This window comes from Orcinus orca, chromosome 11 (genome assembly GCF_937001465.1).
Source record: "Orcinus orca chromosome 11, mOrcOrc1.1, whole genome shotgun sequence".
NCBI lineage: Eukaryota > Metazoa > Chordata > Mammalia > Artiodactyla > Delphinidae > Orcinus > Orcinus orca.
In genome coordinates, this window is record NC_064569.1 from 92,276,787 (window position 1) to 92,294,352 (window position 17,566).

Sequence of the window (17,566 nt, forward strand, 5' to 3'; positions counted from 1 at the left end):
GGAGCCCTCCCTGCATTCCCCCCAGGCCACCCTCCGACTGATGGATTAGGGAGAGCCGCTTCTCCTGGTGCCCATGCTGGTGCACCCTCCTCTTCCTCACACCCCTGCTCATCAGGACGCTGTCTTGGCCTTTCGCTTACACCCCTGGGGCCCCACGCCATGGGTTCCATCGCCGTCCCCAAAGTATGGCTCCTGGGTCTCGCTCCACTGCCTGCCGGAAATACCCCACCCCCACCCCAGATGCCCCACTGGTCCCTCCAACTCAACAGTCTTCCCCATCTCCCATCCCAGTGCAACACAACCATCCCAGTCCCCTAAACGGGGGCCTAGACAGCATTGTTTTTAAGTTTTTAAAGGTTTTCATTATTTTCATATTACCTTTGAATGAGTAATACAGTCACATGTTCCAAAAGGCACACAAGAACCGACCATGACAAATCATGAGTAAGCCTGTCTTCCAGCCCAGCCACCCAGTCCCCTCCCAGGAGGTCACCTCTGTTGCCATTTTCTTATGTGTCCTTCCAGAGACATCCCAGCAGAAAAAAAGCATTTTTTTTTTAAAATTTGACCTTGGTGTGAAATACATTTTTTTCTTTTTTTTAAATTAAGGGTTTAAAATTAATTAAATTAATTTAAATTTAAAATTAAATTAATTTAATTTAAAATTAAATTAATTTAAATTTAAATTAATTTAAAATTAATTAAATTAATTAATTTATTTATTTATTTATTTTTGGCTGTGTTGGGTCTTCGTTTCTGTGCGAGAGCTTTCTCTAGTTGTGGCAAGCGGGGGCCACTCTTCATCGCGGTGCGCGGGCCTCTCACTGTCGCAGCCTCTCTTGTAGCGGAGCACAGGCTCCAGACGCGCAGGCTCAGTAGCTGTGGCTCACGGGCCTAGTTGCTTCGCGGCATGTGGGATCTTCCCAGACCAGGTCTCGAACCCATGTCCCCTGCATTAGTAGGCAGATTCTCAACCACTACGCCACCAGGGAAGCCCAAAAAAGTGTTCTTTATTTCCTTTATCTCACCCCAGAAGGAAGCACACAATGCCTGGTTTCCCGTACATTGCTGGTTTCCATTTGCTATTTACCTTCAAGTTTGTGCCGTGTTTGCTTATAAAGGGCTTCCTCATTCATGTTTGCAGCTGAACAGGATTCCATTGTTTCGGCATGCTGGAAGTGATCTGATTAGTTCCTACTGAAGGATGGCTGGGGTTTCCCCCAACCTGCTCCTCCTCGGACTGTGCTGCCGTGTATAACAATGTGCGCACACCGTTTTGCCAGGTGCCAGTGTCTGGAGGCTGCTGGGTGATAGAGTGTGTCATTTGTGTCAAATCCCCTCCTCGGGGGGCTGTGCCCATCCATCCTCCCACCAGCAACGAATGAAAGCTTGTTTCCCCACGTTCTCATCAACAGTCTTTTAGGTGACTTTCTTATGTTTGATATTCCAAGGAGCCAAAAAGGATATAGCAATGGCGTCTTAATTTGCATTTCTTTTAATCCGAGTGAGCATTTTTTCAGAGCGTTGAAAGCCATTTGCATTTCCCTTTTCTGTGAACTGTGTTTTCATACCCTTTGCCCATTTTCTTATTCCGGGTTGGTCTTTTTCATTGATTTCCATTTTAGGGAAATTAGCTCTTTGTCACATGAGTTACAACCATGTTTCCCCAGATTGTCACTATGTTACTAATAGTGGCCTGAGCCACGCAGACTTCTTCATATTCTTGTCATTCAGTCCATCCAGTCTTTTCTTGTCTGGCTTCTAGGTTCTTTGTAATTCTTAGAAAGGCCTTTGCTACCCTAAAATTGCATTCCTAGAAACTTCTTCTTGCTGCCTTTGTCTAGCTTTTTTTTTTTTTTTTTTTTTGGCTGCATTGGGTCTTCGTTGCTGTGTGCAGGTTTTCTGTAGTTGTGGTGAGCAGGGGTTACTCTTCATTGTGGTGCACAGGCTTCTCATTGCAGTGGCTTCTCTTGTTGCAGAGCACAGGCTCTAGGCATGCAGGCTTCAGTAGTTGTGGCATGCAGGCTCAGTAGTTGTGGCACACGGGCTTAGTTGCTCCGCAGCACGTGGGATCCTCCCGGACCAGGGCTCGAACCCGCGTCCCCTGCACTGGCAGGCAGATTCTTAACCACTGCGCCACCAGGGAAGCCCTTATCTAGGTTTTTAAGCTTGATTATCCTGCTGCGCCATGTGAGGTACGGATCCTACCTTACGTTTTTCCAGATGGCTACCCCTTGACCAACGTCATCTACCCCAAGAGTGTATTTTCTCCCCACTGACTGAAAGCGGCCTTCATCTCGTGCTATGTTCACCCGTGGTTTAGTTAGCCTTGGACCGGGCAGCAGCCCTGGGCTTTCCCTCCTCTCAGCCCCAGCATCAGGGCCTGGGGTCCTCCCTCCTGAACAGTTCCTGAATCCACCTCCCTCTCTCACCGTCCACCTCGCAGCTTGGCTCAGAACTCAGCATTTCTCCCCAGGAGTGTTCAGATATGTCAGTGTCAGTGCTGGGGGGAGTCTTCCAACATCTCGATGGGACCCTGTCTTCCCTGGCAAAGGCTCACTCCCATCTGTTTAGGGCAGGAGAGCCTCCATGCTGGTCCCCACGCACCTTCCTCCTCTATCACTGCCAGGCCAGATCCGCTGAGGTCTTCCACTACCCATTCAGTGTGGTCTTACACCCGCCATTCTTTCTGCCCAAAACCTGTGCTCCTCTTCCTGCCTGGCCAGATCCTATTTCTCCCCAAGACTCCACAGTGAGTGTCCCCCCTGGACCCCAAGCTCCCACCACTCACCTCCCCCCCGTCAGCACAGCCCCGTACACTTACCATGGACAGATAGGAGCAGAGACACCCAGCCACCCTGCCTGTCGGCCTTCAGGCACCCACACGAGCTGCACAGCACAAGCCAAAGCACAGACAGGCCTTTGCTCCCGAGGACAGAGGCCAGGAGTCTCGCAGCAGCTTCTCCACTCCATCCAATGCGTGCTCCCGTCTCCTTTTGACTCTCAAAATCCCTTCCCTCCCACATGGACCCCCAGGCCATTTAAGCCCTCTGCTCTTGCCTATCTCCTGTCCTCCAGCTCTGCCCGTTCCCATGGGTGTCCTGGGTGGGCCAGAGGCTCTGACACTAAACAGGAAAGGGGAGGGGAAGACACCTTCAACAGGGCCTGGCCTGGGGGGTGGGGAGGATGCTCCCTGCCCGCAGGTGTCCAGTGCCACCAGGCTGACATGCGCTACTCAACACATATTTAATAACCCATCCTGGGTGCTGGGCCCTGGGACATGCAGTGGACAAAACAAGTCCCTGCCCGGGAGAGCTCACAGGCGGCGGGGACACAGACTGTAAACAAGATAATAAATATAAAGATAATAGCAGTGATGAAAGTGCTGTGAAAAAATAATAAAAGGGGCCGGGGAGAAGAGAATGACACAGACGGGAAGAGGCAGACTTGATTAGAAACCTGGCTGAGCTCTCAAAGATCGGGGAAGAGTACTGCAGGAGGGAGCTGCCAAGGGCAAAGGTGAGGAGGAGCTCGGAGTGTTCTCAGGGGCAGCAAGAAGGCCAATGGGGCTTGAGTGAAACGCACCAGGCAGAGTGGCCCGCAGGCCTTGAGGCGCCAGGAACCGCTGTGCATTCAATCTGTGAGCAGCGAAACCGCGGGATCTGCATCTAGATGGCGCCCTCTGGTGGCCATGTGAGGAATAGACCGTAGTGGGACAAGGGCAGAAGTTGGAGAGCCGGTCGTCACTGAGGTGTCCAAGCAAGAGGGGATGGAGGCTTGGCCCACCGAGGTGGTGGTGGAGAATGTGCAAACTGGCTGGACCCAGGATATACTCTGTGGAGGCTACAGGATTTGCTGATGGAGTCAAGGAGGGTGCCAGTTTCATTCTTAGCCACTCGGCAGGTGGAAGTACCATTTAACCAAGAGGGGGTGACTGTGGGAGGAAGGGGTTTGCACGATCAGGAATTGAGGCTTCCATTCTGCAAATTTTGGTTGAGAAGCCTGTTGGACATTGGGATGTCATGTGTGGGGCTGGTTGATGTGTCTGGAGCAAGGAAAGAATCCAGACTAGAGACATAAGCGTGGAGTTGTCCGGATGCAGATGGTATTTAAAAGCAGGCGGTCCTCCAGGGAAGGGGCACTGCTCCAACAGGCAGGACCGAGCCGGAGCCCTGCAGCCTCCACGGGCTGCCTCCTTCTCTGCCTTGAGCTGCATGACCCGAGGAACAGGGAGGGGGGCAGGAGGCAAGGAAACTCTTTCCTACCACACACCTGTCACTGAGTATGAAATATCTAGGGGGCATATCTGTCCCCCTTCTGGGCTTTCCTGGCCCTGCCCTCACCCAGCTTCGGGGCACTCACGTTAGCCTCCTGCCCAGGCCCGCCTTCCCCTCCCTCCCTCCGCATCCCAGCCAGCAGCCCATTCTCAGATCATTCTTCCTGCCCAAGTTACCCAAAGCACCCTTAATTTCTTCCTTCTTTGTCTTTCCAACCACACACTGGCTGGGCCCCATCCAGGGACCTAGACCTCCAGACCCACCCAGCCCCCCCACGGGCTGCACCCAGTGGATGGAGACAGTCCCTCGGGGCAGACTCCACCTTCAGCCTCAGCAAGGCCCTGAGCTCTCAGCCATCCCCTTGCCGAGCCCTAGGAGGCGCTCTTTCACACACGCCCCTGGCCCTCTGACCACCACTTATTCAGGAACCACAAACACTCTCCTTCAGGAGGTGACCTCAGCTTCCATCCCACTCAAAGCCGGCCAGAGATGAGTCCTCCTCCAGCTTCCCCCCTCACCCTCTCACGGGCCTGGAACCAGCTGTGTGATCACACCCACCTCCTCCACTTGCTGGAGAGCCGTGAGCACGAGGCCAGTGCTGTGCAAGCCACAAACACTCGTCAGTATCGGGGAGGCTGTGGCCACGGGGCCCACTTCCCCTTTTCATAGTCTATCCCTCTCGTCTCCTCTAGGACGCTGCTCTGCTCTTTCTCCAGCTTCTCCAACTGCTTTCCCACATTCACTCATTCCCACATCCTACATCTTACAAGGAAATAGTCCTGAGGCTTTGTTTCCATGTCCCCCTCAGCTGCCACCCACCCATCCAAGCCGTCTCCTCGCCTTACCTCTTAGGAAGCCCCTCACCCACTGCAATCTGGTTTCCTCTGTGGCATAGCTGGAGCGAGACCAGACCCAGACGTTAATACACAATGATGAGGGGTCCAGGGACTGGGCCAAGAAGGGCTGGGGGACCAGAGACCCCAGTGAGCCAAGGACACATTTGGGAGCTAAATCGACATACTTGGGTTCTTCCACAGTACTGTCCTTCTGGAGACCGGCCCACTTCTATGGATTAGGCCATGCTCTCCAAAGGCACCCACAGGGCTCCAAAACTGATCGCCCCTCGCCACCCCTCCACTGAAACCACGCTCTCAAAGGTCACCTGGACCTTCCAGGTTCCTAAACCCAAAGGCCACTTCTGGATCCTGGATCAGTCATGTTTTGGTGCAGGAACTAAAAAACACTCTAGGTATCTTCAGCAGAAAGGGATTTAAGGTGGGGAATTGGGTGCTTAAAAATCACAGGCGGTACTCTCTGCGTGGGAGGGTCTCCAGGAACGACTCCCAGAACACAGCAGAACTGCTCCAAGGCTACGAGCAGGAAACTTTCCAGGCTGCGTGTCACAGGGAAGCACGGTGCAGGGAGGGTGAAACAGAATGCAAGCCAGCCCTCCAGTGGCTCCATCAGAGGCCCCATTCTCCCAGCCTCTCTGCATCATGGGGCTGTGGCCCACTCCCTCCCCTTTTAAGTACTTTTTTTTTTTTTTTGGCCGCGCGGCGCAGCTTGTGGGATCTTAGTTCCCCGACCAGGGATCAAACCCGAGCCCTGGGCAGTGAAAGCACAGAGTCCTAACCCATGGACCGCCAGGGAATTCCCTTAAGTACTTTTTAAACACTTGCCTTGCATTGGCTTGCCCTCCTTTGCCCCCGGCTCTGCGTGTCAACAGACTCCACTCCAGCACAGGTAACAGAAACCCCGCAGCAGGGGTTAGAACAGGCAGGGCCTTATAGCCTCATTCAGCAAAACGTCAGGAGGAGGCAGCCCAGGTCTGGAGCAGCAGCCCCGCGATGCTGTCAGGAGCCTGGGCTCATCCTGTGTTTTGGTCCCATCATCCTTAGCACTTGTCCTACACCTTGTGCTTGTTGCTGTGTAGCTGCAAGAGGGTGGCCGCACCTCCCAGCCTCACAATCACATTCCGAGTGGCAAGGAAAGGAAAGGGTGAGGGGGCCCAAACTCATTCTCCTAATGAGAATTTCCTCTTATTAAGGCAGGGGCACCCTCCCCAGGGACTTCCTCATTGGTCAGAAAGGGTCACATGGCCACCCTTGGCAGTAAGGGAAGCTGGAAAATAATGATTTAGCTTTTCAGACTTTGTAGTAGAGGAAGGAAAAGAGGAGATGGATTGGGAATTTTTAATGTTTTTAATGATTTTAATGAATTTTTAATGGTTGCCAATTTTTAATGTTTGCCATAACCATAAAGGGAATTAGTTGTCTGGGCTTCAAGCTTTGCCGGATCCAGAAGGTCATATGATGTCATCCAGCCTCACTCTCTCTTGCTCTCCATCTCTCCACTCACTGTCTTCTGCTTTGGCTTAATTCTCAGGCTCCTTCTGGTGGCACAGGCAGCTCCAGATTTGCATCATCTTCACAGCTAGAAAACACCTGAAAGTTTTGTTTTCCTCATTGTTCCAGCAAAATTCCCAGGATTGAATCTCATTGGCCCTGCTTTGGTCACGGGACCACTGTTGAACCAATCACCACAGTCAGGGGATGGAATATTATTAGCTGGACCTAGGTCATGCCGTCTCCACACCCTTCCTAGAGCTAGGGATGAGGTCAGCGTTATAAATCCCCTGGACTGAAAGTGGAAGAATGCTAGTCCCAAAAGAAAGCAAAGACCCTCTCTGGATAAGGTAGAGCAGATGCCTGGTAAACACAAACGGCAGATGTCTCTAGATCCTGACCTCACCTTCCCTGACCTCCCTCCTCCAGTTCTTCTACCTGTCTAACCTCATCCTCATCTCTGGGCCCTTCTTCCAGCTTGGACCTTGTAACACTGTGCTCCACAGGGATCTGAGCTCAATCCTTTTCTCAGTCCAAAGCCACCATGAACTCACGCAGTCCCGTAACCTTGTGGACATCTACATGGTGATGACACCCAGATGTGTGTCTCCAAAGCAGATCTTGCTACGGAGCTCCAAATGTATCAATCGACTACACTATGTCATGTACAGACACATATAACATACACATACATTTGTAATATGTAAGTACATACCACAAATACACATAACATAAAATCCACTCTTGGCCATTTTGAAGCGTACAGTTCCGTGGTATTAAATACATTCATGACGTGCAGCCAGCGCCACCACTCATAGCTCTTTTCATCTTATAAAACTGAAACTCTGTCCCCATTAAACAATGACTCCCCATCCCCCTCCCCCCAACCCCTAGCAACCACAGTTCTACTTTTTGTCTCTGATTTTGACTACTCGAAGTACCTCATATAAGTGGAATCATATAGTATTTTGGGGGGGGGGGACTTTTTTCACTTAGCATCACGTCCTCAAGATTCATCCATGTTGTAGCATATTGCAGAATTTCCTTCTTTTTTTTAAGGCTGAATCATATTCCACTGCACATAGACCACATTTTGTTTATCCATTCAGCCATTAATGGGTACTTGGGTTGCTTCCATATTTTAGCTATTGTGAATAATGCTGCTGTAACGTGGGTACACAAATGTCTCTTTGAGACTCTATTTTCAATTCTTTGGGGTCTATACCCAGAAGTGGAATCTCTGTGTCATACAGTAATTCTGTTTTTAATTTTTTGAGGAACCGCCATATGGTTTTCCACAGCAGTTGTACCATTTTACTTTCCCACCAACGGCGCACAAGGGTTCCAACTTCTTCACATCCTTGCCAACACTTGTAATTTTCTGTTTGTATGCTTTTTAAAATAATAGTCATCCTAATGGATGTGAAATGGTATCTCATTGTAGTTTTGCATTTCTCTAATGATCAGTGGTGTTGAGCATCTTTTCATGTGCTTATTGGCCATTTGTTTATCTTCTTTGGAAAAATGTTTATTCAAGTCATTTGCCCATTTTTGAGTCGGGTTGTATGTTTTTCTGTTGTCAAGTTTTAGGAGTTATCTGTATATTCCGGATATTAATCCCTTATCAGATATACGATTTGCAAATATTTTCTCCCAGTCTGTGGGTTGCCTTTTTACTCCGTTGATAGTGTTTTTTCTTTAATGCCCAAAACTTGCTAATTTTCATGAACTCCAATTTGTGTATTTTTTTCTTTTGTTACCTGTGCCTTTGGTGGCTTGTCCAAGAAATCATTGTTAAATCCAGTGCCATGAAGATTTTGTCCTATGTTTTCTTCGAAGAATTTTCTTGTTTTAGGCCTTACATTTAGGTCCTTGATCCATTCTGAGTTAATTTTTGTATGTGGTGTTAAGTAAGGGACCAACTTCATTCTTTTTTTTTTTTTTTTAATTTTTATTTATTTTTTAATAGTGTTTATTTTTACTTGTTGACAGTTTGCTCTATTTATTTGTGGCTGTGTTGGGTCTTCGTTTCCGTGCGAGGGCTTTCTCTAGGTGTGGCAAGCGGGGGCCACTCTTCATCGCGGTGCGCGGGCCTCTCACTATCGCGGCCTCTCTTGTTGCGGAGCACAGGCTCCAGACGCGCAGGCTTAGTAATTGTGGCTCACGGGCCCAGTTGCTCGGCGGCGTGTGGGATCTTCCCAGACCAGGTCTCGAACCCGTGTCCCCTGCATTGGCAGGCAGATTCGCAACCACTGCGCCACCAGGGAAGCCCCCAACTTCATTCTTTTGCATGTGGCTCTATAGTTTTCCCAGCCCCTTTTGTTGAAAATATTCTTTTCCCCACTGAATGGTCTTAGCCCCTTTGTCTGCTTTTAATCTGTCTTAGTGAGTCCTTTTTTCACATAATCATCAGAGCAACCTTTCCAAACTGCAAATCAGTAGTAGGATTGGCTCCCAGCGCCCCACATCTGGCTGTGTGACCCGGGGGGTGGGGTTACAGAAACTCTCTTAGGCTCAGCCTCACTCATCTACAAAACAGGATCACAATGGCCATCTCAAAGGGATGTGGTGAGGAGCGCTCGAGACAAAAGACTTGAACACCCTCTGCGGTGTCTGACACAAGAGAGATTTCCTACCAAGGGTGGCTCCTTTCTTAACTTCCTTATTACCAGTCAGGTAAGATAAGAAATGTACACCGTGTTCTGGCATGCAAAGCCTCTCAGAGCCTGGCCCCCATTTTTCTTTTGAGGCTCATCTCCCCGCTCCCCACTAAAGCCACACGCACAGATTCACTCGCTTAACAGCATGAGCTCTGGCCCATGGATGCACCTAGAGGTCACCTGCTCAGCCTCACATCCTCAGTCCGCACATGCTGTTCCCACCACTTGATGCCCTTCCTTCTTCTGCCTCACTTTGTCCTGAGGAGAGGCAGTGATGTGAAAAGATGAACGTGGCCTTGTGACTCAGACTCGTGGGATCTCACATCCCTACCATTCACAGACCCTGGGACCCTGGACAAGACAGTTCACCCTCTGGGCCTCAGTTTTTCACCTGTAAAATGGGGATAATCATATCTATTTCACTGAATGTTTGTGAAGATCAGAGGCCAACGGATTTTTTAACAATGTATTCAAGTATTATATGAGTAATTTTAAATGTAAAACTGTATCAAATGGGAAGTGTGGGTGTTGAATGGACATTATAGCTCACCCAGGATGGGCAGCCAGGATGCAAACTCAGGTCATCTAAATGCAGAATGCAAGTTCTTAACCACTATGGAAGATGGATAGATGGACAGATGGTAGCGGGATGGAGGGAAGAACAGATAGTGGATGATGGAAGGAGGCTGCGGGGGGCGGGGTGGACCAGTCACTGGACAGAATCAGGAGGCTTCCACGTGAGGTTTTCCCAGCTGAAGCCCAGCCACTTCCCACCTAGCCCTCAAAGAGAGCTGGGATAGGGTGAGGCACGTGAGGCACTCACTTCGGGTGCAGAATCTAAAGGGAAGCTAAAGTCACTAATCAAGATAAATAATCCTTTAGGTGATATCTTCAGAAATCAAAATCAATGCAAAAAAAACTATAATGAACAAAATATCAAAAAGAATGTTAATATTTTTAAATTTAAATAAAGATCAAATCTGCCCCAGCGTTTATACGACCTCCCCCTGATCCAGGCCTTACCTACCACCCCAGCACCTCCCCTCCCACCCCCGACCCATCACCCCCAGCCCATCACTTCACCACCACCCCCATCGCCACCCTGAGGCCGGCATTGGAGAGTCGGGGAAGGAAGTGATGGAGAATGAAAGAGAAGGCAGAGAGAGGGGGCTGCCACGCTCTTCCCAGCGCCCAGCCCTGCCCCCCCCCACTACAGTCACCGCCCATAGACCCAAACACAGGTCTTGACGGCTCCTCTGAGTGGCGTTCCCCCTGCCACCACAGGGTGGCGCCCGTGGGCTGATTTTTGGTCTCCGAGGAACCAGCGGAAGGGGACAAGGGAAGGGGGTCAGAGCCTCCTGGATCTCCCAAGGCCGCGCTGGGTGCTGGCTGCTTGAAGTGGATTCTTTCATGAAATCCCTCACACCTTCCCTCGTGGGGGGTGCTGTCATTATCCCCGTTTTTACAGAGAAGGAAAAAGAGGCCCAGAAAGGGAAAGTGGGCGGCACCTGGTGGGGACCTGGCCATGTCTGCAGGGCTCCTCGACCTGCGCCAGCCACTCACCGGGAGCCCAGAGGCCCCATGCCTCACAGAGGGCACTCTGGGCGGTCTTGGGAATAAATGGGCAAACAGGCCCATTTGGCAGAGTTGGAGACGAGGCTCACGTGGCTGAGTCCCTTAGCTCCCGTCACACAGCCGGAAGAGACGGAGGAAGCAGGGGAAGCCCGGGACTGCCCAGCACCATCCCATGCCCTGACCCCACCAGCATGATCCCCACTTGTGAGGCCCTGTGTCCTGGCCCGCAGACTCAGCCGGGCCCAGAGAGAAAGTTCTAGCAGGTGGGAGTCAGGAGCCTTTGTCCCTCCCCGCTCCGTGCTGACTTTGGCCAGGTCATGTGTTCCATCGGTCCCAGGGTCATCTCAGGACCCTGTGGGCCTGGGGTCACAGAAACCAGGTGGGGCCTCCTCCCAGCACATCAACAGCCTGTGTGGGCAGAAGGGCAGAGGATGAAGGGCAGCCAAGGGGATAGGAGGAAAAGAATAAAAACCAGGACTTAGGGCGCTTGGAAGCACCTCCCTACCTCCATGGTTCTCTCTTCCATAACCACAAGGAGAGAGATCTCAGACACGCTAAGGGGCCTTCCAGCAGAACATTCTGGAATTCCAGGACTGCAAGCTCATTGCCATCACAAGCTGGTCTATGTCACCATGCCTGGACATGACTCGCACAGCCCAGCCTGGCCCAGGGACCTGGCTTCCTGCTAACTGAAGGTTCTGGTTAACAGAGTTACCATGCTCTTACGGCGATGACCAACCTCAGAGTGACACTAGAAGTGGCTCTCATTTCATCCCAGGGCCCTGTTGGGAGTGTTACCACCTCCAAAACTGTGGTCTGCAGGTGGAGAAGAGGTGCCGGCTGGCCACCTGCCTTCTGGTTAGATGGAACTTTACAGTTGTAGGATGTAGAAGGTCAGGGATCAAAAGGCCCTTAGAGCTGATTTGGTCAAACCCTGACACTCACCCCGGCCATTTATTCATACAACAAATACTTACTTAGCATCACCATGTGCCACAGGCTAACCAGATAGAACCAGCCCCATCCCTCCTAGAGTTTATAATCCAGCGATGAAAACAAATATCGAGCAAGTAATTATAGTGATGGGTCCTAGGATTCTGGTAGGGTGTGCTGAGAGCCGTGAGCATGTGGGTCAGGGAAAACTGCCCAGAGAACACAGATTAAGCCAAAACCTGAAGCTTGAGTAGGAATTGGCCAGAGAAGGCAAGGAGAAAGAGCACATCTGGTGGCAGGAGTGGCATGTACAAAGGTCCTGGGGCATGCATGAGAGTACACGGTCTGATCAAGGTAAAGAAAGATGGCCTACAGAGCTGTAGCATAGAGTGGATGGGAGAAGAGGGCAGAGCAGCAAGCAACAGCCAGACTCCAGAGGGTCTTGTGGGTCATGCTATGGAGTCCCAACGCCATCCTGAAGGCAATAGGGAGCCACTGAAGGTTTTTAGGCAGAAGAGTGACGTGACCAGACGTGTCTTAGAAAAATCAGTCTGGGTACTATGAGGGCAAAGATTCGGGGTGGGGGTGGGGCAAGGCTTGAGGCCAAAAGACCGACTCAAGCTGTCACAAGAGGAAAGATGATGTGATGGTGGCCTGAATAGGGAGGTGGCAGTGAGGCTGCCTGAGGAGTCCATGGCTCCGAGAGTCATTTAGAACACCAGACTCTAGGGAACATTGATTATGCAGGCAGGGAGGAGGGAAGACAGGGGTCTAAATCGATTCCTATGGTCCCACCTGGGTGACTGGGGGCAGGGCGGGGGAGCAGTGCTGCTGTTTGCTGAGCTGGAAAACATACAAGGGGCCAGTTTGGGACCCACTGAGCGGAGGAAACACCCAAATGGAGTTGTCAGGTGGGAAACTGGAAATGTAGGGGACGAGTCAGAACAGAGCACGGGGCAGGAGTGTCGGTGCGCACTCTCGGACCTTGAATGATAAAGAAAGAGGTGCTGGGAGAGGCCCCGAAGGAAGCCCAGCATCCCACACACCACTGTGTCCGTGTCCCCAGGGACCGGCGCATTGCTTGGCGTGAGGAAGAGTGGCAAGTGGTACTTTCCAAAGATGGCGGCACCAACATCTCCCATCCGCATCATCTTATAATGTGACCCCGTGACTATGGTGGAAGTGACACTGAGAGACTTCCAAGGCCAGGTCATAAAAGGCGACTGTTTCCACCTGGCGCTCTCATGGCTCCCAAGGTTACTGGCTACCTGGAACTGCCATGCTGGCGGGGCCACGTGGAGAGCCCACAGAGAGCAAGAGAGAGATGCCAAGCAGTTCTAGATGTTCAAGCCCACAGACCCACCGCCAACCATGCAAGACAGTGAGGCTTCAGGTATCCCAGGCCCATTCTTGGGCTGCCCCAGTTGACACGAAGTAGAGCCGAGACCAGCTGTCCCCACTGAGCCCTGCCTACACTGCAGATTCATGCGCGGAATAAGTGTCATTTAGATCCACCAGGAAGTTCGGGAGCGGCTTGTTACGTAGCAGAACAATCGGCACTTCGTAAATGTGTTGAACAGACATTTCAGGACACATAGAGAAAGGGGAGCCTGCGGAGGAGTCTGGGAAGTGGTTAGGAGGTGAGAAGGAATCAGCGAGTGAGTGAGTGGCCCAAGGGCACACAGCAGAACGGTGGCCAAAACTTTAAGTCTGGTCTCCTCTGACCACTATACTTGGGTTTTGCCCGAGACTTTTATGCTATCTTCCTTCCTTCTTTCCTTTCTTTTATGATGAGAATTTGTAGCTCCCAGACTATCACCCATATATACAAAAAACTAGGCATATGAAAGCATACAATAAGGTCCAGGAGAAAAGAAGGCCAACGGGCCACATGATGCTGCCACTGAGCTGCAGATGTGCTCGAGTTTCTGGGCAGCTGGAGTGAAAAGAGAACAGGGCAAGTTACTCAGTTCTCCTTACTGGAAAAAGGGGAAACAGGCCAGTGCTCCGGTGAGTTGCATTTTCCTAACACCCTGCTAGAAGAAAGCTCTGTGTGCTCTTGATGTGAGGAGCGCTGAGTGACGTCATGCCTTCAACAGCAAATGCGGAAGTGGTCTCCTTATTTCCTGTAATAACTTCTTTGCTCAAGGCTGACCCCAGAGCTCAAACCCGGAGTGTATCCTGACATCATTACAGAGAGAAGGACAGCATCTCCCTTGCCGGGGTTGCAAGCGTATATTTAAAATAATGATTTCAGGCCCCTCCATCAGAGGATGGACCCAGGAGTCAGTGGCCTGACAGTTTGTACGTTAATAGGCTCCCAGGGGGACCTATCCAGGGGTCCCCTGCCAAAGACAATCTTTCCTAAATCTCAGGAAAACAGGGCCTACTGTCCACTGGGGCCCCGGAGCACGCTGGAAATTAGACGAGCCATGGGGAGACGGACAAGGGCCAGTGGCTGCGTCCACTGAGGCCCGTTCCACTGTACAGCCACGCCCTCCAACCTTCACAAGCCAGCGCGACGCTCCGCAGTATCCCCATTTTACAGATGAGAACGCTGAGTCCCAGAGGATACTGCCACAGCTCACAGGGGGAGGCACTGAGGTTCAAAGCCAGGACCCGCTGAGCTACAGGCTGACGCCAGGAAGAGGCCAGTTTCCAGCTGAAACACACATCAACCCTTCCTAAACAGCCTGAGCCCCACCAGTGACAGTGTCCCGTTCATTCCTTCAAGAAGCGTGCACTGCACACCTACTGTGTGCCCAGTCTAAGTCCCTCGGAAGCAGCAGGGAACCAAACCAACCCCGTGTATTAACTTATCTACTAACCATATTTCCTTATTTTCTGCCTTCTCGAGGCTCTGGCATCTGGGGCCTCTCTGCTGGGAAGCGACTTCCACTGCACCAGGGTTAGCTAATTTCTAGAGCTAGTAAATGAAGGGACCTGCCAGCATGAATTTCAGATGCAAACCAACCAATCCTGGGTCCGTATCCCCATCTGCTTCCTCTGTCTGGCTTTACATTCCAGGACGTAATAGTCTTTCCTAGACAACTAGGAACCACCCCGATTGCCCAGAGCCTGCCAAAATTATTCCAACTAGCCAATCCTAACCCTGCTCCATGCTTACCTTGCCTCACCCATTTCTTCCCTGGAAAACCACAATAAAGGCTTTTGTCCATGCTTTCCTCTCACTCTCCCGCCCCCTTGACTGGCCCTGTTACTTCTCTGTGTGGCCTTGCGTGGCCTGCCATGCCCCCTCCTCTTGGGAACCTGTGCGCATAACAAACAGTCTTTTCAGACAGTCATCTGTTCTGTTGGCCTCACCGTACCTGAATAAAACCAAATCCCAGGTAACAGTTTAAAACACCTAGCCAAGGACTTTCCTGGCGGTCCAGTGGTTAAGAATCTGCACTTCCCAACCTAAGTGTCCATCATCGGATGAATGGATAAAGAAGATGTGGCACATATATACAATGGAATATTACTCAGCCATAAAAAGAAACGAAATTGAGTTATTTGTAGTGAGGTGGATGGACCTAGAGTCTGTCATACAGAGTGAAGTAAGTCAGAAAGAGAAAAACAAATACCATACGTGAACACATATATATGGAATCTAAAAAAAGGGCTTCCCTGGTGGCGCAGTGGTTGAGAGTCCGCCTGCCGATGCAGGGGACACGGGTTCGTGCCCTGGTCTGGGAGGATCCCACATGCCGCGGAGCGCGTCCGGAGCCTGTGCTCCGCAACGGGAGAGGCCACAGCAGTGAGAGGCCCGCGTACCGCAAAAAAAATAAATAAATAAATAAAAAATAAAAATAAAAATAAAAAATAAAAGGTTCTTAAGAACCTAGGGGCAGGACAGGAATAAGACCTAGACGTAGAGAATGGACTTGAGGACACAGGGAAGGGGAAGGGGAAGCTGGGACGAAGTGAGAGAGTGGCATGGACATATAGATACTACCAAACGTAAAATAGATAGCTAGTGGGAAGCAGCCGCATAGCACAGGGAGATCAGCTCGGTGATTTGTGACCACCTAGAGGGATGGGATAGGGAGGGTGGGAGGGAGACGCAAGAGGGAGGCGATATGGGGATATATGTATATGTATAGCTGATTCACTTTGTTATAAAGCAGAAACTAACACACCACTGTAAAGTAATTATACTCCAAGATGTTTAAAAAAAAAAAGAATCTGCGCTTCCACTGCAGGGGGTGCAGGTTCGATCCCTGGTCAGGAAACTAAGATCCTGCATGCTGCATGGTGCGGCCAATAAAAGAAAATAAAACAAACAAACAAAAAACACCCAGCCCTGCCCTCTGAGCTCACAGAAACGATTCTGACCAGTTGGTTTTCAAAGCAGGAGGTCCCGGGGAGTCCCAGCTCTACCCGGGGGTGGGGGTGATTCTAGATGGTGTGGCAACCCCACAGGCCAGGACTCAAACCCAGAAGGTGCAGCTGGGTAGCCCTGGCCTCCCCCATGCCACGGGGCCCACGAACGTGGACACGACAGCCAAAGAGACGAGACCAAAATGGCAGAAAAGGGGACTGGGGGGACCCATGAGGACATGTGTAAACAGAACACTTTGCTAAAGCTCTGTAGTTATACTTTTGAGCAAAAAATGAGACTCCACGATAGACGGAACCTGTCCCAAGTTTACATACGAAGTATCAGATTTCCATCTTTTGAAGGGTTGACAAAAACTATAGAGGAGCGGCTCCAAAATAAGTAGAACTGATGTCCCAGGAAGATGACTCGATGTCAACCACAATAACCCAGAAGTCAGAACCAAACTCCAGGCCAAATCCCAGCCTGCTGGCGGCAACAGGGCCACCGGCAGCAGCGTCCTCTGAGCCCATTTCCTGGTCTGTAGAGCGGGAAGCCGAGGCGCCCTCGGGCGGGCGGACTCCTCTGGCCCTCCCACCTTGGGCTGCCCCTCCACTCTGGGCTTCCTCTCCTCCTGCCCAGGACCCTCTCCAGTCACAAACGCCCTGGGTCTCTGGTGGCTGCCACTCCCTTCTTAAAAACGCCCTCCTCTGCCCATCAGCGAACCCCCACCTCTCACTCCCTTCTCGACACCCCCGTTCACTGCCTCCCCTCCCTCAGCTCCCCGGCCTGTGGCCCCTGTCTGGCCACCTCCCACCCCAGTCACCCGGCTATAACGCAGTGAACCTCCCCCCGCCCCCTGACCCTGCCAGGGACACTGACGACCAACTCTTAAAAGGCCATCATCTCTTGGGCTTCCCTGGTGGCGCAGTGGTTAAGAATCTGCCTGCCAATGCAGGGGACACGGGTTCGTGCCCTGATCCAGGAAGATCCCACGTGCCGCGGAACAACTAAGCCCGAGCGCCACAACTGCTGAGCCCACGCGCCAAGAGCCCGTGCTCCGCAACAAGAGAAGCCACCACGATGAGAAGACTGCGCACCGCAACGAAGAGTAGCCCCCACTCGCTGCAACTAGAGAAAAGCCCGCGCAGCAATGAAGACCCAGCACAGCCAAAATTAAAATAAATAAAAATAAATAATTTTTTTTTTTAAAGCCCTCATCTTGGGGTCTCTGACCACTCCTGGGTTTCCTCCTGTCTCTCCGACTCCTCCCCTTCCTTCCCTGTGGTGGCATCTCTCTCCAGGGCCCCATGGGTTAACTCCTTGGTTCCCACCAGCAGCCACCTCCCTGGCCGGGGCCGTCCACCACCCACCTAGATGCTGCAAATACCAGCTGCTCTGTTTCCGTGGGCTCAGTAGTTGTGGCTCGCGGGCTCTAGAGCACAGGCTCAGTAG